The 23,171-nt window shown below is 34.8% G+C and overlaps 1 long non-coding RNA gene across 1 annotated transcript in view; it reads left to right on the top strand.

The window, feature by feature from the left end:
• The first annotated feature begins 15,127 nt into the window (after positions 1–15,127).
• LOC140609554 (uncharacterized) overlaps positions 15,128–23,171 on the top strand; it is a 48,045-nt gene continuing 40,001 nt past the window's right edge. The window contains exons 1-4 of the long non-coding RNA XR_012011360.1: positions 15,128–15,299; positions 15,827–16,027; positions 16,473–16,581; positions 20,318–20,388. This is a non-coding gene — a long non-coding RNA (uncharacterized lncRNA). The remainder of the gene's footprint in view (positions 15,300–15,826; positions 16,028–16,472; positions 16,582–20,317; positions 20,389–23,171) is intronic.

Here is a 23,171-nt window from a genome sequence, read left to right as displayed (position 1 = left end):
GCAGGCTCCCTATGAACCCGATGTGGGACTTGATTCTGGGACTCCAGAATCACACTCTGAGCCAAAGGCAGACGCTCAACCACTGAGCCACATAGGCATCCCTGCACTTGAAGTTCTAACATTCTGGATTCAGAAAGATATTCTGAATTTTGTACCAGTGTATATGTATATGCAAATGTATATATTACCAAATAAACAAGATAATTTAGATTGCTAGTAGATAAGATTCTTGACATATGTAAGTAGTTATTTTGCAATTCAATTACATATGAACTTCTATAAAATGGAACATGCACACATATTTTTTAACTTATCTGGCAGATTTAACATGGCTAATGTGATATATTTTTTGAATTAAGAGTACTCTGAGATACAAAAAAGCCAGTTTCCTCTTCTTTCAATTTTTACAAGTTTTTTTCCATGATGAGTTATTTAATGTTTTAATAATTCCCTCTTAATTGCAACAGAGACAAGTCACAAGAATTTTCCTATATAATTAAAATAACCACTTGGTTTTCTGAGTTCTTTAAATAAATTTATTTATTTATTTATTTTTAAAGAGAGAGAGAGAGAGAGAGAAAGAGAGAGGGGCAGAGGCACAGGCAGAGGGAGAAGCAGGCTCCATGCAGGGAGCCTGATGTGGGACTGGATCCCAGGTCTCTAGGATCAGGCCCCGGGCTGAAGGTGGCACTAAACCGCTGAGCCACCTGGGCTCCCTATATAAATTTATTTTAAATGGAAAACTGATCCAGCTAAAATACAATATTTACAAAATTATTAGATTAAATAAGTCTAGCATTTTTTCTATCAAGTGGGATTAAGCAATCACTTAAAAATTTCCTAAGGCCAGAAAAAAAATAGCTACATGTTTTTAGATTTTGACATTCAGAAATATTAAAGATAGGATGACATATGTGTTCTAAGAGAGTTGGTGTTTGCATTGAAAGAAAAATAGAAAAATAGAAAATAAAAATTTTTGCTATTGCTCTGGTGAAGCATTAAGGTCACATATAAGACATTGAATCTAGATATATTTTTAAATTTAATGATCAACTCAGCGGTGGATTTATTTCAAATAATACACTTAAAATTCCACATCCAAAAATTACTTGCAAAGATTATCTATCCACTGGTAATTCATTGTAATTGTATTGTATTTTTTTCTTTTTCCTATTTTTTTTGGGGTGGGGTGGGGATAGGATGGGAGAGACAGAGGGAGAAGGAAAGAGAGAATCTCAAGTAGGTTCTACACCCAGCACAGACTCTGACATGGGGCTCGAACTAATAACCCTGAAATCATGACCTGAGCTGATATCAAGAGTCATCACTTAAGCAACTGAGCCACCCAGGGGCACCCATAGGGGTTGACTGAGTAAATTTACTGAGCAAATTTAACCTCATAACAATTCTTTGTGTCTCTGCTTTTGTTTGGTAGGTGCATATTTCTTGACAAAGTGAAGAGATTTTAATAATAGAATTAGTAGTATTTTATACTAAGAAAATGTATTTAAAAAATCAGTATCAAATATATAAGATACTTAGAAAAAAACAAATTCAACCACATTTACTGCCTTATGTGGTTGAACTTTTTCAAGGGTTTTGAGTGACGTTTTTCAAAATTAGAAAGAATATGATTGGGTTTCACTTTTCAGAATGCAAGTTGAGCAAAATTCTTGTGACAGTTCTCTACTCTTTTCTGTATGTGTTTATTTACCACTGGTCATTTGCTACAGATTTGGCAAATTAGGCTAGACTTACTTTCTTTGGTATTCTTTCCTGTTAGTTTTCTCTTTCTAACTGACTTCTCTTCTCATCACATGATGATGCACATTTATTTTGGAGTCATGATACATGTGCTTAACTCCCATACTTCAGATATAAAGAAAAAGCAAATCTGTATAGTTTAGGGTTACTTATTATTATTTGGATACGACTAAACTGATCCTAAGCACACAAAATTCATTTTACTTTTTTTTTAAATAAATATATAGCTAAAGTTTGAACTCATGTCTATATGTTATTTCTTCACTTAATTGGTCAAAATCAGAAACTGGTGCATTCCTTAAAGGTTTTTCCTTAATGTTACCTAGGAAATGCATCATATAAAGAATTATAAACAATCTATTAAATAAAACCTTAGCAGAAGTTTATGTTGCTAATTAGAATTGGACTGGCTCCATCCCAATCACTTCAAGTTTGTAAACTTGCTCAAGGGAAATGTTATCTTTAGAACAAGGGTGCAAAATATGGAATATTTTTATCTTCTTTGAGTTTTTTTTTAAAATATTTTTTTAAATTTTATTTATTTATGATAGTCACAGAGAGAGACAGAGAGAGAGAGGCAGAGACATAGGCAGAGGGAGAAGCAGGCTCCATGCAGGGAGCCTGACATGGGATTCAATCCCGGGTCTCCAGGATCACGCCCTGGGCCAAAGGCAGGCGCTAAACTGCTGCGCCACCCAGGGATCCCTTCTTTGAGTTTTCAATGTGTTCTTGTTCAGAACATATGGGCCTCTTATGCATAATGGGATAACTAGAAAACTGAGGTCTCCCAGAGTGTGTATGACAACAAGTTCTATTAGCAGCTAGATCTTTTTTTCTTCCTTTTAAACAAAGGACAACTCAGTGTGCTAATCTGTGATTTAGAGGGGGAGCCACGGGTAGCAGTATAAACAGACAGAGTTAAGAGATCTTTTGAAAATAACCATTGAAATTTTAGTTCTAACTAGCTCCATGCAGGTTTACTGTCTCTTCAGTTTTGAGATCAACAATGCATGCACAATCATTAACACTAACAAGAATGCACTTCGTTACCTTGCCTTCTCAGAATCTCTACTCTATCCTGCCAGAAATCTCCCATCTCTCAGCTGTGGGGATTTTGGCAGATATAAATGTATGCAATCTAAATTCTCTCAGAAAAAGTGTTTTTTAGAGGAGAAAAGGCAAGGGCAAGAGAGAGAGTGAGATACAGCTTTCTCATAAAATCCAGAAATAATAATTTTAGAATTAAACCTATATTCCATTAAATTTATTTTAAGAGAATAACTAAGTTGCTCATGACATTCTTTTTTTTAAGATTTTATTTATTTATTCATGAGAGGCACACAGAGAGGTAGAGATTTGGGAGAGGGAGAAGAAGCAGGCTCCCCATGAGGAGCCCCATCCAGGACTTGATCCAGTATTACGCCCTGAGCCACCCAGGAGTCCTGTGCTCAGACATTATTGAAACTGGAGAGAAGATATTAAGTTCTGTTGCCTTTGGTTATAGACAAGAGTGGGCATTTTATGGTAACAGCTGGGATTTGGCAGAGAAAATTAAATATGATTTTATGATCAGCATGCATATTTTCAGAGAAAAAATAAAGATTTAATGTTTCAATATTAAAATGTTCTCAAATATCTTGAAATTTATTCTTTGGCTACTTTTTCAAGCATCTTAAAGGATGCTTAATATGCAATATTAGACTAAATGATTATTCAGCTATAATTATCTCTTGACTCATTTGTATATTTATATATTTACAGAGTTCATTTGCATTAGTTCATTATTCTTCAGATAATTTCCTTTCTCTTTACATAGTATGAGGTATTTGACTGGAAGTTTTCAGTCTCAGGTTTTTCTCTCTGTCATGATTGTCTAGCAACTGTTCTAGCACCATAACATTATCTTTATTATTATTATTAGCAGTAACAGTAATATTAAAAAATAGAGTACTCTGTTTTACAAAGAAGTTTACAGTTGCCCTGTGACAAATGTGGAACCCAATATTTGTAAGTTTTTTTTTTAAATTATTATTTACTTATTTTTAAGATATTTATTTATTTATAAATAAGAGAGAGAGCAAGTGAAAGAGAGAGCAAGTGAGAGAGACAGAGAGGGAGAGAGCATGCTAGAGGGATAGAGGGAAAGAATCTTCAAGCCAACTCTGCACTGAGCACAGAGCCCAAAGTGTGGGGCTCTCTCATGACCCATGAGATCCTGGCCTGAACTGAAACCCAGAGTCAGACACTCAACCAACTGAGCCACCCAGGCATCCCTGTTAATATTTATTTATTTATTTATTTATTTATTTATTTATTTATTTATTTATTTATTTATTTATTTATTTTTTATTTATTTATTTATTTATTTATTTTTAAGGATTTAATTATTTATTCATGAGAGACATAGAGAGAAGCAGAGACATAGGCAGAGGGAGAGACAGCCTCTCTGCAGGGAGCTTGATGTGGGACTGGATCCTGGGACTCACTATTTTCATAGTTTTGCCATGTGCTCTCCTGTTGATTGCTTTTCTTCCAGATAACAGGAAGCAATTTTCAGCCTTACACTTACATCACACTTGAGTATGGGGTACCAATATACACAGCCAAGGGCTAGTGATTATTGTGCAGGTGATTTTATTATACAGGGGTCCCATATTCCTCAGTCTCCCTGCAGACCATACACAATTCCCCAGATCCATTATTTTCACATACTTTACAATTTCATTTATATTGTATATTTGATAATTTTTCCTACATTGTTAAAATCTAGAAAATGCCTTAATTTAAAAACAGACACAGATTATTTATTCAAGAAGTTTGTTAAAAGAAATCACACTTTGAATCCTTGCTGCTCACACCAGTGAGGAAATAACATAAGCCATAGAATTTACAGTTAAAATTGGCTCAAAATTCCAATGACTATAACTGTGAGGAGATTAATTAATTCTACTCAGTAAGCATCAGTAAAATGTTGATAATGATACCAGTTTTGCTAGGTTGCTAATAAAATTAAAAAAATGGGTCCACTGGGGCATCTGGGTGGATCAGGTGTTGGGCATCGCCTTTGGCCCGGGTTGTGGTCCCAGGGTCCTGGGGTTGAGCCCCATGTCAGGCTTTTTGCTTGGTGGGGAATCTGCTTCTCCCCTCTGTCTCTGCCTCTCCCCTGCTTGTGTACTTTGTCTCTCTCTCTCTGTCAAATAAATAAGTGAAATATTTAAAGAAAAAAAATGTATTCATTTAAATGTTTAAGGAGTGAACTGATTTTGGTGTTTTTTTTTTTGTTTGTTTGTTTAAATAAATTAAATTTTAAGAATAAAATGGTTCTAGGTATTGCAACTTATTTTGGAAAATCTTGTTCCCCTATGTCCACAAGGAAAATTCCTCTCCAATCCTATGAGGAACTATATGGAGTAAAATTTCCTAGTCTCCCTCTACATCTTCATTAAAGAAAAAGAAAGAAAGAAAGAAAATTAATACATTTCATTTTATTTTTATAATGTTTTTCTTTACTTAAGACAGCTATGTGACAATTACACCCCTATATTACATCAGTTTTCTTCTAAAACTACAGTATTTGTGTTGTCAGCATCCGTTATACTCTGTCCCTGCTACACAGCAGCCCATGTAAGGTATTGATCAGTCATGTGCTCCTGGGATTCCAACCCCAGCCCTCTTGACACAGTAGACTGGTTCAGGAAGAAATAAATGGAGTTGTTCTAATTAAAGTCCTAGACTTTTTATCAATTAGAGGAAGATTGTCTACTTCTGGATGTTGTTAAAATGAACCATGCACAGGATAAAGCAAAAACATGGAGGAAAACCTATGCAAGAAGAGAAATAATTTTTAATATATTCTTGATCAATATTTTAAATCAGTGTATAACATTGAATTGAGGCAACAGACTTCAAGTTATTTAATCATATTTATATTATGCAATGTTATTTATTAATTTTTAGGTTTAAAAAATATTCTGAAACAAATACTTTGCCTCTACATTTTTTTGTTGTTTCTTTGAGACTATTTCATAAAAGTAGAATTATTGGACCAAACAATATAAAGGTGTTTAGAATCTTGTAACATATTCCACAATGCTTCCATAGTACTTTCAAAAACTATTGTGACCACTTATTCTCCTCCTCTTTATTGATGTGTAAGAAAGCTTATTATTCTGCATTTTGTCCATGATTAGGAGTTTTTGTTAAAATTTGTTTTCCAAAATTGATAGGCAAGATGTTCCCAAATCGAATATTGGTTTATGATTCTTTTAGTGTTGATTATTTGAAATTATTTTCAATATGCTTAATAATTGTAGTATTCTTCCTTTCTTATGAAGGGTCTTTTCTAGATTTTAAAACAGGCTTTTAATATAATGAAAAAATTAAGAACAAAAGAAAGAGTGTTTATATCATATAATTACAACTATGTAAAAAACAGTAAATCATGGGAAAAATATATTAGAAGCCAACAGAATTGAGTCCTGTTAAATTAAACTTCCTTAAACTATCTCCCATTCATATAAGCTTTTCAATTACATGAAGTTAGAAGAAACTTTAAAAATAAATATTAACAGGGACCCCTGGGTGGCTCAGCGTTTGAGCTCTGCCTTCAGCTCAGAGCGTGATCCCAGGGTCTGGGGATCGAGTCCCACATCGAGTTTCCCGCAGGGATCCTGCTTCTCCCTCTCTGTGTCTCTGCTTCTCTCTCTGTGTCTCTCATGAATAAATAAAAATCTTTAAAAAATTTAATGAAGCTAAACCAAATATGAGACATATGATTATGCATGTATATATTTCAATATACTGCACAGATGTGAAGTATCTAGATTTATATATTCTCCATTAAAATGTCATTATGTTCAATATACAAATATGAGCTTGTTAAAAATAACATTTTCTTATAGAGTATATCACCAACTCCAGCTCTATAGCCATGTTAGGGCTATGATCTAGGGTCTGGTGGGCTTTGTTCCAGCTCTGCTGTGGGGAATGTTTGTGACTTTGGCAAGCTGATCTATTTCATGATGACTCTTTCTTGTAGGTAAACTGATACAGCTGTCCTGGATTATGTCTAAAATTTTCTCTGGTTCTGAATGACTATCATTCAATAATTCTGCCCAAACAAACAGTTCTTCCAGTAGGATGTGTGCATTTGATTCTGGAGTGTGCTCATAAATACACGATAATTGATTTAACAAGTATTGAATTTCTACTCAGCTAGGGCACTAGGGATGCAGTGGTCAACGAGAAATATGGATTCTACTTCTTTATTAATGTACTTTTTGAAATGTAAGAAGGTAATAAATTTATTTTTTTCTACAGTCTCTATCTTTAACCCCAGAAGAAAAACTGCTTTCTACCCTGGCATGTATGTGTATATGCATCTTTCTCTTCCAGGGATTTTGTTCTTGTCACTTTTATGCTTACACATTTAAAGGAAAGTTTAGTATGACCCAGGCTTCTCTTTTTAAAAAGGCCTAGTGTTACATAAATCAAAATTACAGTTTCTCTTCCAGTAATGATGGTTATCCTACACACCCTTTCCCCATAGCCCTGTGTCTGATTCTTCATTCTCCTAGTCACACAACCCTATTCACTGCTTGCTGCCAATACATGGGGTGATGGTCAGAAATTACTGCTTAAAGGAGTTATTTCAGCTTACTATCCCAGAGAAAGGGAGCAAGCATGAGAAATCATTTAAGTTCATAAATTGAAAGCCCACAGGCCCCATCCAGAATATAGATACATTTTCTCTGATCCCACCACACTTCAAAACATTTTTATTAATTGCCAATATTTATAAAGCCAGAAGATTGTAAGTAATAAAATAGATTTCTAGCTTCTTCCATAAATTACAAGATCTAGTACCCCTGAGCCAGCATATTAGTTTGGCCTAATAGCTAGAGCTGGGTACAGCTGTCCCCTCTAAGACCCCATCATTAAGTTCCCTGCCACTCACTAATGGATTATACTCTGCTTGCTTTGCTTAAAAGATCGGTCTCATTGGCATTTGAGATTTGAATGCTAGCCTACGGGCATGAGAAACTGCAAGTTCCTTAATATGTATTTCAGTTAAGGTTCTTATTTATAAACATCGGAACCAGGTCTAACAAATTTAGCAAAGGCAATTTGATAAAGGATAGTAGATAGCTCACATAAGCCATCAGACGAGAAACAAAAAAAAGAGAGAATCTAGCTGGGAAGCTCTGCAGCCCAGAACAACAGCCAAAATCACAGCCACAGATGCTGTTCTGCTGCGCTCCACAGGATCCACAGCAGATACGGGGTCACTAGGTCTGCAATGGTATCGCTGGGCTTCTGGCACTGCTGGGGAGAGCTTTTCCTTTTTCTACACCACACCACCTCCCTCTCCAGTAGTATCAAATCCACTCAATGTCACCATCCTCCTGTCACTTTCTTCCAAATGATTCTTTAGAGGAAACTAAGTCACATATCTACATTGTAACTCTAAGCAAGTCCAAGGAGACAAATTTGAGCTTCTACTTAGTAGAAGTGGGAAAGTGTTCATAAGGTTAGTGGTGATTTTTAAAGTGGCTTGCTGTAAGGCATATAGTGAGCTGTCCTGGTAAAGATGAAATCTGAGGTCATGTCTCCTATGCCTCCATCCATTATTTTATCCATGCCCCTAGCTCTATATTTACAGAAAGCTGCAATCCTAAGGAAAGGATCTGAAAGGCTATAACTTTCAGGAACCGTAGGAAGCTTTTTACTTTTAATTTTAAAAATTTCTATTTAAAAATCATTATTTCTCAATTATGCATTCAATGCTTGGTGCATATAAACTTGGATACAACAGGAAGACATCTGACACTGATGAAAAATATGTCCCTGATGTGCTACTATTAGGTCCTGGAGAACATATAAAATTAAGAAAGAATGCTGTCAACTTCTGGCTCTGTAGCATAGATACCTTATTCTAGGATTTATACTTCAGGAAATCCCCAAATCTGTCCCATGAGCACTACCTGGCATCATTTAATCTCACACTGAGATCTGAGTCTTTCCATCAAAAACTGAATTATTCTGATAAGTAATAGTTACAATGCACTTTAACTTTCTGTACATATGATGGCCCAGTAAATGAGACAGGATAGAAAATTCTTGAAAGCATAAATACATGTGTGCATTCTGAATGAGTGAATGCTTTTAATAACATGCTTTCAGGTCATCAGAATAGTTACAGAAAGCTGAGCTGAGACAGTTTCCACATCCTCAATCATATTATAGTCTTTTTTCACATGGTAATAAGATCAATAAAACGTCCTCCTTTTGCCAAAATAAGTAGAGGTATCAATGATCTGAAATGTAATTTAATTTCTTTTGTGTGTCAGGCCAATAGAAAAGGACGGATACAGATAGGAAAAGAACAGTCATAATCAAAAAATCATAAATAACTACATTCAGAGGTCTAGCCTAAGTAGCTTGTTCAGACTTTTGTTTGTCTTCATCCAATTACATGGCTTACCAAAATAGCAGTTAAATGAATGAATAAATGACCCATTCACAAGCCAGAAGAAAGGTAGCTTATTATTTGATTACTATTTGATCACCGATCACTGCTCAGTGAAAACCAGGAAACAGGAGGAGACAGAGCAGTGATGCCGAGCAGTGGTCTAGAATCAAATGGAGACAGGAGAAAGCACCCAGGGGGGCAAACCAAGTGTCAGAGACTAGCCTCTCCCTTCGTCTAATTTCAGTACAAAATGTGTTGAAGGAAAGAAACAACAAAATGAAGAGTTTCTCTACTGTGGGTATTGGGACAACCAGGCCCTGTAAGGAGTGAGTTTTCTTTTTCATTTAATACAAAGGAAATTTGTAAAGATGAGGATATTTTAAGATATTATCATTCTTCTAATTATTAGAATTATATTATTTTGAAATAAGGACATTAGTATAAAGCCAAGCACCTCCTTCTCTCTTTTTTCTTTCTCTTATTCCTTCTTGGTTTCTCTATACCTCTGGCTCTCCGTCTGTTCTGCACACAGGTGGGCTCTGTCTCTGTTTCTGTCTCTCCCTCGCTCTCTTTCTCTCTCTGTCTCTCTCTGTCTCTCTGTGTCTCTCTCTCTTTCACATGCACACATGCACGCACACATCCTCTCAGGCATGCACCTCGATACAGTTAGCACTGCTTACTGATAGTAGTTAACCCTGGGACTTAAAGGAAAAAAAAGCATATCTAAATACTTAAAAATGCCAGAGTACTTTATAATACCTACAATTACTCATTGTAAAACTGATTATAATTATCTTGTAAGATTACCTCTTGCAAAAAACAAACAAAAAAACAAGATCCCTCAGTTCACCATCTATTTTTTTTTTTTTTTTTTTTCAGTTCACCATCTATTAAGAAATCTTTTTTCTTACCCTGAAAAGCTCGCATTGAATGACCAGAGTGGCCCTTTCTTGTGTGTTCCATTATTTGGTGGACAAGTCTGTGTTGATCTTACAGTATCATAGAAGCACTAGGCTAAGAAAGCCCACACCAGGCCACTTGAATATGGATAAGGAAACAATTCCTTTTATGTATTGGGAATAATGTGATAATATTTCCACACCAAGTGATGAAAAAGAAATGAATGCCTATTCTTGCCTGGTTTAAAACTTGGTGTTATAATCTCTAACTAAACTTTATGTACCTGGTTAATTAATGTTCTGGATTAATCCCTGACTTGTGATTCCTATCGTGACACCCAGTTTGGTGTTACATTGTCCCGTGGCTTCTGTCCATTCACTGATTAGCCAAACTTCAGGAAATTGTTGTAATAATCCTTCTGAGCCTGGGTTTGGGAGAGGGCACAGGGGAATTGCTGACACCAGCAGACAGTGCATAGTCTCAGCGTGGAGGGAATGAAGCAGTCCTGGAATCAAAGTAGAGTGCACACAGGCACATGCAGGTTGGTGAACTGATGCCCCTTGCTCAAGCTGTACCTTTATCTCCACATACCTCTGGCTAGGTATTAAAAAAATATATATTTTATTTATTTATTTGACAGAGAGAGAGAGAGAGAGAGAGAAAACACAAGCAGAGGGAAGGGCTAAAGGAGAAGGAGAAACAGGCTCCCCACTGAGGATCCCAGGACCCTGGGACCTTTACCCCAGCGTAAGGCAGATTCCTTACCTGACTGAGCCACCCAGGCACCTCTCCACAGTATTTCATATTATTTACTGGGTCACCCTTAAGAGGACTCTTCTGACTTGATACAATGCTTAGTTAGGTCCTCTCTGTACCTCTCTGATTTCTCTATCTCTATTCTCCCAAAATACTATACTTACCTCCATTTAGGCCATTTTCCCATTCTGTGGGCATTTTGTTGCTTGTTTATTTATTTATTGTTGTTGTCATTGGGTTGATTCTAGTTACTAACTCTCTTTAAATTCCTAAATCAGTACTTTCATTCCTAACATCCCTCCCAAGTCATAGTCACACACTGCAGATTGCCTATTAGATCTCAAATACTGTTTAGATTTCAGTTGTAAAGTAACTCCTTCTGTGGTTTCTACATTTTATCATTATCAGTTTTCTTGAAAACTCACATGATTCATTGACAACTCCTTCACCCTTTGCATAAACCCCTCAATCTAGTGAATTCCAAGTCTTCTTTTATTTCTAATTTTTAATATGTATGCTAGATTGACCTGTGCTCTGCATTAACCCTTGACTTGTGATTACTATTGTGACACCCAGATTGGTGTTACATTGTCCCTTGTCTTTTTTTTTTAAATTTTTATTTATTTATGATAGTCACAGAGAGAGAGAGAGAGAGAGAGAGAGAAAGAGAGAGAGAGAGGCAGAGACACAGGCAGAGGGAGAAGCAGGCTCCATGCACCGGGAGCCCGAAGTGGGCTTCGATCCCGGATCTCCAAGATCGCGCCCTGGGCCAAAGGCAGGCGCCAAACCGCTGAGCCACCCAGGGATCCCATTGTCCCTCGTCTTATGTCTATTCACTGATTAGCCAAACTTCCAGGAAATTTAATAAGCCTTCTGAAATTAACATTCTGATTATATACCCAATCCCCTTTTATAGATCTTTGGCAATTCTCTGTTTTATAACAAATGTCATCAAGACACATTCAAAGCTCTTGAAAAATCTGATGCTATATCATCCCATCTTTTAAGGCCACATTTCATGTGTCCTATACCAAAATTACATTCCTTGGTTTTCACTGAACATGCTTAATGCTTGATTTGTATTGTGTCCTCTGGTTGACATGACTTTCATCTTTTTTTTTTTTTTAAATTTTTATTTATTTATGGTAGTCACACAGAGAGAGAGAGAGAGGCAGAGACATAGGCAGAGGGAGAAGCAGGCTCCATGCACCGGGAGCCCGATGTGGGATTCGATCCCGGGTCTCCAGGATCGTGCCCTGGGCCAAAGGCAGGCGCTAAACCGCTGCGCCACCCAGGGATCCCGACTTTCATCTTTGTATGTTAAAATAACACATGTTGTTCAAAGATATGTGAAAATGCAATGCAGCATCCAGGAATATCTCTTTAATTATGCTTATCTCTTTTACTGTTTTGTATCCTTGTATCTCTCTCTTTATCAATGTATTTGTCCCATTTCACCAACTAGATTCTAATAAGTATTTTTTTAAGTGAATGACTATGTTATCATGTCCAATCCTTTTCCTAGTAACTTTCAGTAAGTATTTAATGAGTAGATTAATGAAATATAACATCAAAATCACATAACATAACAAACTACCACATTAAAAATGGGGTTGCAACAGATTATCCCTTCAAAACTCCTCAAGTGTACTAAGATTCAATAAAATCAAGAGGCTTAAAGATATCTTAGATAGCCTGATATAAATAATGAAGTATATATCCTTTATCTCTCTTAATAATAATTTCATTATAAAATAAAATTCTAATAATTTTTTGAAATAATGTGAATCTTACATCAGTTGGTAATATCACAGAGGTGTCCACAACTATACTGGATTGGCAAAAGTTCTACCTTTTATTAGTGCATTCCTCCCCCCCCCCACTCTACTTGATCCCTGATACTGTTAGAATCTCATTAGTATTTTCAAATTAAGTCACAAAATGAACCAATCTTAATTTTATCTTGTCATTTTCAGTATTATTAATTGCATACTCTATATCCATTTACTTTACTGTCGGCCTTGTTTGTATTGGCAACATATACCTCTGAGCTTCATTGAAAATGTTTCATTGATGGCTCAGTGGTTTAGTGCTTGCCTTTGGCCTAGGGCATCATCATGGGGTCCCGGGATCGAGTCCCACGTCGGGCTCCCTGCATGGAGCCTGCTTCTACCTCTGCCTGTGTCTCTGCCTCTCTCTCTTTGTGTCTCTCATGAATAAATAAATAAAATATTTATTAAAAAAAAGAAAATGTTTCATTGTTCAGGAAATGCTCTAAGATCATGAATCTAGTCATTATCTGATATTCATTAAGGATGCTATGTAGAGATTAGTTGAGGCCAAGGAAATACACTGCAATCTGACAATTTAAGCACCAATGCAGTGACGTTGTTGGATTTATTGATGGTTTCAAATGAAAACTAGCAAATACTACATGGAAGAAAGTGTATGGGCTGTTCACATGATAACATTACTACTTAGTGGCTTGACCTTGAATGCACTGCCAACACCGTGAGGCTCAGTTGTTTTATTTATTTATTATTTTAATGTGAGAAATGAGTAGGCTAATAAAGCTAAACTTACAATACTGTTAAAATGAATAACAGAGATAATGTAAGTCAAGTATCCAAAAGCTAGTAAAGGTTCAATCATTATGGCTAAACTTCTTTAATATATGAAATCACATGAATTGATGTTTTCAGTATTCATTTTAAAATATAACACTGTAACAGATATTTATAATTTTTTTAAACAAATATGTTTTGAGTAACTAATTTGTCCATTGTCAGGGATCAATAATACTATTACATATTTGAAGCTGCTGGACTACCATTCATTAATCTATTTCCTGTGCAGTGTACTTGAGATCTGGATACTGCTTAGGAAAAGTTCATTCACTGAAAGTAAGCATGACTATGGAGAGGCACAAGCTCAAAATTATTTCCAATGATTTTATTAAAACAGAGTATCAAAAAAAAAAACAGAGTATCATTAAAGTGGAGAAAGCATTCTCTAAAATTTCACAAGGGCAAAAAAGTTTAAGGGTCTATGAGAAATAGCTTTATTTAATATTAAATTTGATTAGAAATATAAGTAAGAGGTGAATCAGAAAAAGAGATCTAGGTAAAGCTTGATAATAATTTGGGAAGTGATAAAAATCTAAATACTTTGTTGCTTTTGCATCTCTTAGAATTAAAATAAACTTATACTAAAATACATATCCTTTCTTTTCCTAATTAAGACTAGTTTCTATAATTTGAAACTGTAGTTTCCATGGTTAGAGTGTTTCTTGACAGTTTCTAGGGAATTTGGCTAAAGAACTAATATTGGAAACTATTCTTTATCCACACAATTATCATCCTGGTCTCTTTAATTTCTGCCTCCATCCTAGACTTGGTGGTTTCTCCTCTTCCTCTTATACTAATGAATGGCACAATTTCATCTCTTGATTCTGGCTTATAATTTCCAATTAAATGATAATGATCCATGTATGTTTTGGATACTGTTAAGTATTATTTAATTTGCACCTTCTCAATTACAAATGTAATCTTTTCTTTGGACTCTAAAGGGAAGAGCACTGTTTGTTTGCACTTATAATTTGTCAAGCATTTCACATACTACTTGATTTTAAATTTCCAATGTTTGTTATTTTTCTAAGAGAACAATAAAAAGATGCATGTGAATCAATTTTTCTTCTAAAATCTTTAAATGTTGTGCTTTCCCAAGACTGCTTACCATAAATATTGTTTCTCAAGATGTTCATTTTTGAATGACTAAGAAAGATACAGTTAACTAGGATATTATCAAATAAGGTTGGTTGTGTTAAATTATTTTAAATCAATACTAAGTTAATGTGTTCTAGTAAATCTGACCAATGTGTTCAATTTAGCTAGAAGATGATATAAAGAATCTAAACACAGATATAAGGCTGTATTTGTTTTCTTAAAAATTTTATGTATCCTGAAAAATCCTTTTAGTATATCTAGGAGGATATCCTTGAATATCCTTGAGGCAATAATTCAGGAATAGCTATGAGTGGATGACTTTGAAGTGCACAATTCATAAACAAGGTATCTGCTTTAGAGAGGTGTCCTGTAGCCTCTAAATCCATAAGGGAAAGCTACCAATAGCAAGGTCTTTATAAATAGTTTGAATTGGTTAGATTTGTACTCAGTGTAGAAAGAACTTGGGTCACTAATTCTTACTTTTGACTATTCTTATTATATTCAGAAGTCAATAATTCTATCTTCAGCAGCATCTTTAAGTGAAAAAATATGATTTCTCCACAACATTCATCACCAGCCTTATCCTCTTCTCAATCTCATTTGGCCAGATTATTTCTCTGTTTCAACATTCTGTGAACATTACAGGAATAATTTCATGTCCAATTGGAGGGATTCTCAGTCTTGTAAGTTGATTCTGATTACCATTTCTCTTAAAAATTCAGTGTTTTTCTGTATAATTCAATTCCATTATTAAAAAGTCTGTTTATCTGGCTTTACACTTATTTATCTCTCTCTAGTTTTGACTTAGGATGTTACTTTATTTATAGAGTAATATTACACTCAATAAATAAGTCACACAAGTAGTTTCATAATTTTTGTAAATCATAGTCCTTATCTTTATGCTATATGAATTACCCAACACGTGATTTTTCTGACTTTTTTTCTGTCTTAGTTTGATAAATTACATTTCAAAATATGGCCACATACAGATAAATTTAAAAACAACATTGTTGAACTCTGGGGAAAATGAGAACAGAAAAATGCAATTACTTTTGCTGGAGTTGAACTTTAGTCTTGATATAATCACTCACGATCCAGATAAATATCAGATTGACTACACTATGGCAGCATGACAGCATTGACATGAGTGTCCACAAAGCATACACTTCCTACATGTGTTTCTGAGTCTGGTATGGATATATTGTTTTAGATGTTCAGGATTAAATATGCACAACTGGGAGAGAAGCATGATCACAGCCCATCTAGGAGGAAAGTCATAACCTGGAATCACGAATGAAGAAAATCATTATGGATATCAGAATTTTAAAATTATCAGATACTGAGAAATCTAAAGTTGTTTCTGCACTTCCCTGATCCCAGCACACTCACCTTTTAAAGATCACAAAGACAGGTAAGTGCATTAAATTGTTAACATGCTGTGGAAATCAGATACCAGATAACAATGTCAAGGAGAAGGAAATAAATAATGTGGCAGAATAGAAAACAGGAAGATAAACATGATAAGAAAGGAAGAATTCTATCTCAGTGATCAATTACACTGGATTATTCTTGTGGTTGTTTTGTGTGCATTGTCAACTGTTATATAACTTAAGAGGAGGAAATTCCTAATTCTTAGGCAATTAAAATATGGAAAAAGTTGTTGTGAACTAGCTGCTTGTGAATTTTTTTTTTTTAAGAAATCAAGATGAATTCTCTCTGGCGTCATGTTCTTTCTGATGGAATACAGACTATTCTTCTCCAAGAAAGCAGGCCCATTAAGAATGCAAAAAATTCCAGTTCAACCCATAGGTAGGTTATGCTACTGCCATTTTTCCAATTTTGATTTTGTATTACAGATGTTGACCTTCTCCTGATAACTGAGCCTTGGCAAGATTCAACCTATATAGACAGATAAGCAAGAAAGACATGTGATTGAAACTGAAGGAGTAATCTGTAAGAATACAGGTGAGTTGCAAAAGGCATTCTAAATGGTAGAAATTCAATCTGCCTAATGTAGTAGGTAGATTTTCCATATTATGTATAAAGTATGACTGGATGGGGTAGGGCATGAATTGAGTACATATTTAGTGCAAAGAAGAGTTGGAATGCTGTGCAAACTCTGTATAATACAAATTGTAATATGCTGTATTGTAACTAAACTGAGATTTCAATGGATGCAGAAGAGACCATCTTCCCATTCATGAAGTTATTAAAGAAATTTATTAAGCATCTTCATGCCAAGTTCTGTTAGACATTATAGAGTTGACATAAAAGAGACATATGCTTATTCTCAGAGAAGACACGTTGTGATAGGTAGAGAGGAATAATCATAGTTACCAATTTAGTATCTAGCTTCTTATGGCAGAAGTCTAATATTTTATAATATGGAGAAACATGGAAAGAATAATTCAGTTTTCCTGGAGAGGTTGTGAAAGATCTTAAAGAGAAGGGAATATCTGAGTTTAAACATATGAGGGCAATAGAAATGTATTTAGGTAGTTTGGAAGACAATTCATTTTCTGAGAGAGTGTTGCAAGTTGAGCTATCTGTAAAATCAGCTCTAAAACAAGGATTAGCTCGCAGAATGTTTATTAAAGGGTAGTATTCAGACCAAGCCTTATGGAAGCAAAGGAAGGGAACAGACTGGAGTAGAAGGTGAAGTCCTAGTGTGTTGGAGGTCCTATTATAGCCTTGGCCTATCCCATAGGCAGCTCTGGAAATAGAGTGGACTTTTAGGTTTGTTCTGAGTAGACTGATACAACTAAACCTTTATACCCTTCATATCAATCAGGCATTTGACGGGCCATCTCAAGAAGGGACAATCCTCATATGAGAGATCCCATATCAGGGATTGACAACTACATAGTGTATGCTGACCATGTTCCCGTCGGCTGGGCTAAAAGTCCTACCTTAAAGAAGAATTGGGGTATATTACAATGACCATGACAGAGGTGACATAAATAGAGGCTTGAGCTTGATGGAAAAGGATGGGAATAACCACTTGATAATGGGAAAACTTATTGGATAAAATACATATTATAGAACTGAGGAATAGGGACGCTGAAGGTTCAGTGTGGAGATTGGTTACTATGCTGGAAATGACATATCCTGTTACCCCTTTGGGGCAGCACTACTGATTTAAGCATTCTAAGTAGCAGACTTCGGGCCAGTTCAGGGTGGTAGAAAAGGAAGACAGAAGAGAGCATAGTTAGGAGAATATGTCTCTAGGTGAGGGGAAATGAACCCTATCACCTCTTGGTAAAGGCAAAACAAGACACAGTTTCCACACCAAATTGCTAGCAACTACAATGGAGCTGTCCTAGGCAGAATAATGGCCCCATGGGTAAAAGATCCATGTTGTAATTCCCAGAACCTTTGAATATGTTACCCCAGATGGCAAAAGGGACTTTGCAGACATGATTAAAGGTATGGACTTTGAGATACGGAGTTGATGATTCATTATGTGGATGAGCCCAGTATAATTACAATGGTCCTTAAAAGTAGAAGAGGGATATAGGAGAGAAGGTCAGAATGATGTAATCTGAGAAAGACTTGTACTGTCATGGCTAGCTTTGAAGATACAAAGAGCCTGTGAGTCAAAGAAGGTGGGTACCCTCTAGAATCTGGACAGGGCAAAGAAATGGAACCCACCCAGAACATACTGATAGGAATACTACCCTACAGGCACTTTTATATTAGCCTGATGAGGCCCTTGTCATACTCTTTTTTTTTAAAGATTTATTTATTTATTTATGATAGACATAGAGAGAGAGAGAGAGAGAGAGAGAGAGGCAGAGACACAGGAGGAGGGAGAAGCAGGCTCCATGCCAGAAGCCTGATGTGGGACTCGATTCCAGGACTCCAGGATCGCGCCCTGGGCCAAAGGCAGGCGCCAAACCGCTGAGCCACCCAGGGATCCCCCCTTGTCATACTCTTGACCTACAGAATTGTAAGATAGAAAATTCATGGTGTTTTAAGCCATTAACTTTCTTAATTCATTACAGCAACAATAGAAACTTAAAACAGAAGTTGCATGTTAGATGTTAGATTCTAAATTCAGCATACAAAGTGAATTCAATTAGTAAACATTGAGTTTGACAATAGTTCATATGTCCATAAAATATAATGAACATGATCTGGCTTATATGACCCTGTATATTCATCTTTATCTACAAATACATAATATGTTAAATAATGCAACAGCATATACACTGTACATAGTATATACATAAAAAGTACATATCCAAAAAACTTAGGCTCCTTTTTAATATCACACACATAATCAAGCTTGCATGAACTAATAGCATATATGATGTTCTATTCTACTAGATAAAAGGAGATAAGGAAGACAAGAATATTATTGGAAATGAGGTTTAAATAACTCTTTGATAAAATGAATGAGGCAGGATATCGGCTACAAGAAAAAAGTTAAAATATCAGAATGGGAAAAGCATATAACTAATTCTGATTTCATGGGGTACCGATGAAAAGGTTTTACTATTCTTCCCATCTAGGAATAGAATTACTTCTAGCATTTGGGGCAGGACCAAAATTCTGGGAGATGAAATATTTCACAGTATTCAGAGGCATGGAACTAAGTAGATTAATACAGAGCCTGCTGATTCACTAGTAATTTCCTTTATTCAAAATCCCAGGAAACAAGCTGTTTTTGGTCCTTTAGAAAATAATATAACGATAAAACTGTCATGATATAATGATAAAACTAGCATATAATGATAAAACAGTAGTGTTTTTTAACTGAAAACAATACATTTTAATCTGTAATTAATGCTATTAAAAACCTATATTCTTATGAAATGTATCACATAAATTTGAAAAAAGACTTAATTTCAATGTATGAGAATAATTATTATAGTAGTTAAAAATGAATCAATCATATAAGTTTAGTTAACAGACAGCATATTTTTCTTCCTGTTCTGTATCCCAAGAAGCTGTAATAAACCCAGAATCTCTTTTAAGGTGATAGACACACAGTCAATTAGAGCTTCACCCTTGAACAGCTTCCCAAGCGCAGGAAAACTAAGTGTTCTGATTTCCTCCTTTTGGGAAACAGATCCATTTCATCTCATGGACTTTTCAGTGATGTAGAAAGTGCACGATAAAAAAAGGCCTCATCTGCTAATCCTTGAAAATCCAAAGCCAGGCTAAGGAGATGGGTTTGCAGAGAGAAGGAGGAAAAAGAATGCAACACTAGTATATTTGATTTGTTTTGGGGTTTGATGTCACTATGGAAGAAAGTCACATATCCCTAGAGCTTAGTTTATAATCCTACTTGTAGTATATAAGAACAAAAAGTTGGATTTTTGTATCATTATTGAGTAGTAGGTTGGTTTTGTATCATAAAGCACCAGAAGTGGGCATCATAAAGATGCGATTTAATAGCTAAGAAGATATAAACAGCAAAACAAAAGTCTCTGGAATAAAGGAAGTGATTATAGGTCATTACTAAAAGTTGTGAATCCATGAGTCTAAGTTGCATTTTAGATTCTAACAGAACACATGGCTGCAGGAAATACCCATTCCATCTCTTGGCTTCCCTGATTCTTCCCCTCATGCCTGCTTCACACATTAAAACTGCAGACAAATTTTTAATCTGTATTAGACCCTCAATAAATATTTACATAGTGAATAAAGCAAGGAGTAAATTAATCAATGGTTTAACAAATATTTTGTGCTTAAGGATGCTGAACTGCTTGCTCCAATGGCCATTCGACTGTAAAAATACTCCACTTTTGGCATTTCTCTCTGGTGGTAAGTCTGTGTCTGGGGTTTGTGTCCAGTACTAATTAAGTGCACTCTCCTTTTAAACACTAATTTCTCAAAAGTGATTCTTTCTTGGCTTATAGAACAGCTCACTTAAATCTTCTAAATTGGTTTGCTGGGGAGATGCCCCTGACCTTCTTCCTCTTTAGATACAGGCTCATGTTCTACATCTCTTAAACTGAGGCTATGTTCACACCAGAGTAATTAACAGAATAATTGCCCTAATGGGATTTAACCTTACTCTCAGACTTAATTGGATGTTTGCTCCAGTGTGAACATACTCTAATAAGCTCCCTAAGAACTTAGCCTTTACCTTATAAAACCAAAGTCTGCTGTGCTTTCCTTTCATTGAAGTTACTTCATTAGAGATGAATGAATGTTAAAAACAAAATACTCAAAATAGAAATATGTGTCCTGGAAATAAAAGTTTCACTGATGACACCCCACAGGGATATTTACCATTAAAAATTTACAAAGCTTTCCAGAATTTATTTTCTCTCTCTCTCCCTTTCTCTCTCTCTCTCTCCTCTCCTACTGTCTGTTGCTATATATATATGTGTGTGTATATATATATATATATATGATGTGTTTGTGTATATATATGTATTATATATATAATGCATACATACATATGTGTACACACAAACACAGGCCATACACAAAGATACACATACATATATCCATATATTTATTTTTATATGGATATATGTATGCACATACATACACAGATATAGACTCGTGAAAGAGGTCGAAGAATTATTTGTTCCAGTGTGAGATGGTCAAGTACTAGCATAAATATTTATCTAAAACCTAGGTCAGGGCAGCCCTGGTGGCGCAGCGGTTTAGCGCCGCCTGCAGCCCGGGGTGTGATCCTGGAGACCCAGGATCATGTCCCACATCTGGCTTCCTGCATGGAGCCTGCTTCTCCCTCTGCCTGTGTCTCTGCCTCTCTCTCGCTCTCTCTGAATGAATAAATAAATAAATCTTAAAAAAAACAAAAAACCTAGGTCAAAGTCAAATATAGTTCACTATAGAGTGAACTTCTATAAACTATAATACAAATAAACAAATAAATATAAATAAAAATAAATAAAACTTCTATAATACAGGGGTAAATCTGATACTTTGCTTAAAATAATTACTTTAAGTTTATTTCTAAAATTTTTAGTTATACACATTTATTTATTTATTTATTTATTTTTTGTTATACACATTTAAAATTTAATATTATACTGCTGGAACAATAAAGTCTTGGCACTCTTCAAGAGTGATCTTGTGGCTCTTACATATTAGTCTTAGCACTCACTAACATTATAAAGCTAAATAAAGACTCAGTTTTACCAGATGTTAGTAGAAGTGAAAGATTTTAGTAGGTGTGGGGATAATCCCATTTTTTCTAAGACTTGGGTTTTTTTTTCTTTAAATTCTTCATGTTATTATTGCTGTTACCATGATTATGATGCATTCATTCATTATTTTGTAGATTTCTTTCCTTATAATTAAAATCCTCTATTGAATTAAACAACTAGACATTAAATGCATTTATAAGAGTTATATGTTAAGTAATATAACACTTATGGAAGCATGTGACATTTCAACAAAATAGAATTATGATACTGAATACCTATTTTTTGAGATTGTATAACCATTAAATAATTTAAATAGGCTTATTGACTTGAAAGGGATATTGTATTTTCTCTAAAGCTACGTAGTAAAGGTGCTTTCATGACATTCATATTAGCAATCTATTTCTCTATTTAGTTATTTTAGTTATTAATTGTTTATAATTAAATTACTGCAACGTTTTACTTTTTCTATATTAAATGTATAACTAAGTTTAATTATTTAATATATATTTAACATATAAATTACCTAGGAGATTTTTTTCACTTGAAGGTATGTCCACAATACTTATATTTAAAAAGTATCATTTATTGAGTCTCTAAATAGCAGTATATCTCTGTATATGTGTGTGTGCAGATATGACACACATGTATTTTGATATATGTTTAGACATACATTATATAAAAACTTAAAAACAATGTTGTTTTTTATTTAGCATCTAGTAGCCATTTTTCATGTTATTATAAACAGTTATATACATATGGTTGTAAGATATTTGATGCTTCTCATGGGCATATAAGCTGTTTGCAATTTTTAACTAATACAAACCCTGGTACCATTATCATTCCTGATCATGGACATTGTTTTTTGCCCACCCAACATCCATTCTCTCCCATCTGCCTTTCTAAAAAAATCATGATTATGTTCAGGAATTCATTCCTTTTCTACAAGACCCTTCTGTTTCAGGTAAATGTGACAATATTCATGGCTTGAGGTCCATATAATTGGTTTAAATCCTGCCCACTTCCTTAGTAAGTGGCTAAGGAATAGAACTGACTGGGTACACCAAGATGTGAAAAGATATTTTCTGAGAAAGTTTAACATCAGTATTTTCCTTTAGAAACTCACAGAGAAAGAAACTCCTTCGTAGTTATTTTGGGTTTATATTCACTATTCCTGTACCCATTTTTTCAATGCTAGGAAAAGTTTTAATTAGATTATTTACTCTGGCTGTAACCTCCAAAGTCAACATTACAATTGTTATCAGTTGTCGACCTCACCATTTTTCTATGTTTAATATCGTGATATTAGGAGTACATCATAAAATTTATGAAGAGTGGTAATTTAATTGACAGTATTTTTTCACTCTTGAAACAGGCATAAAATAATTTTTAAAGCTCGCCAATGATTCCAAAATGCAGCCATAT

Source organism: Canis lupus, chromosome 18 (genome assembly GCF_048164855.1).
Source record: "Canis lupus baileyi chromosome 18, mCanLup2.hap1, whole genome shotgun sequence".
NCBI lineage: Eukaryota > Metazoa > Chordata > Mammalia > Carnivora > Canidae > Canis > Canis lupus.
The sequence above is the reverse complement of the archived record's forward strand: the minus strand, read 5'-3'. Positions and strand labels throughout refer to the sequence as shown.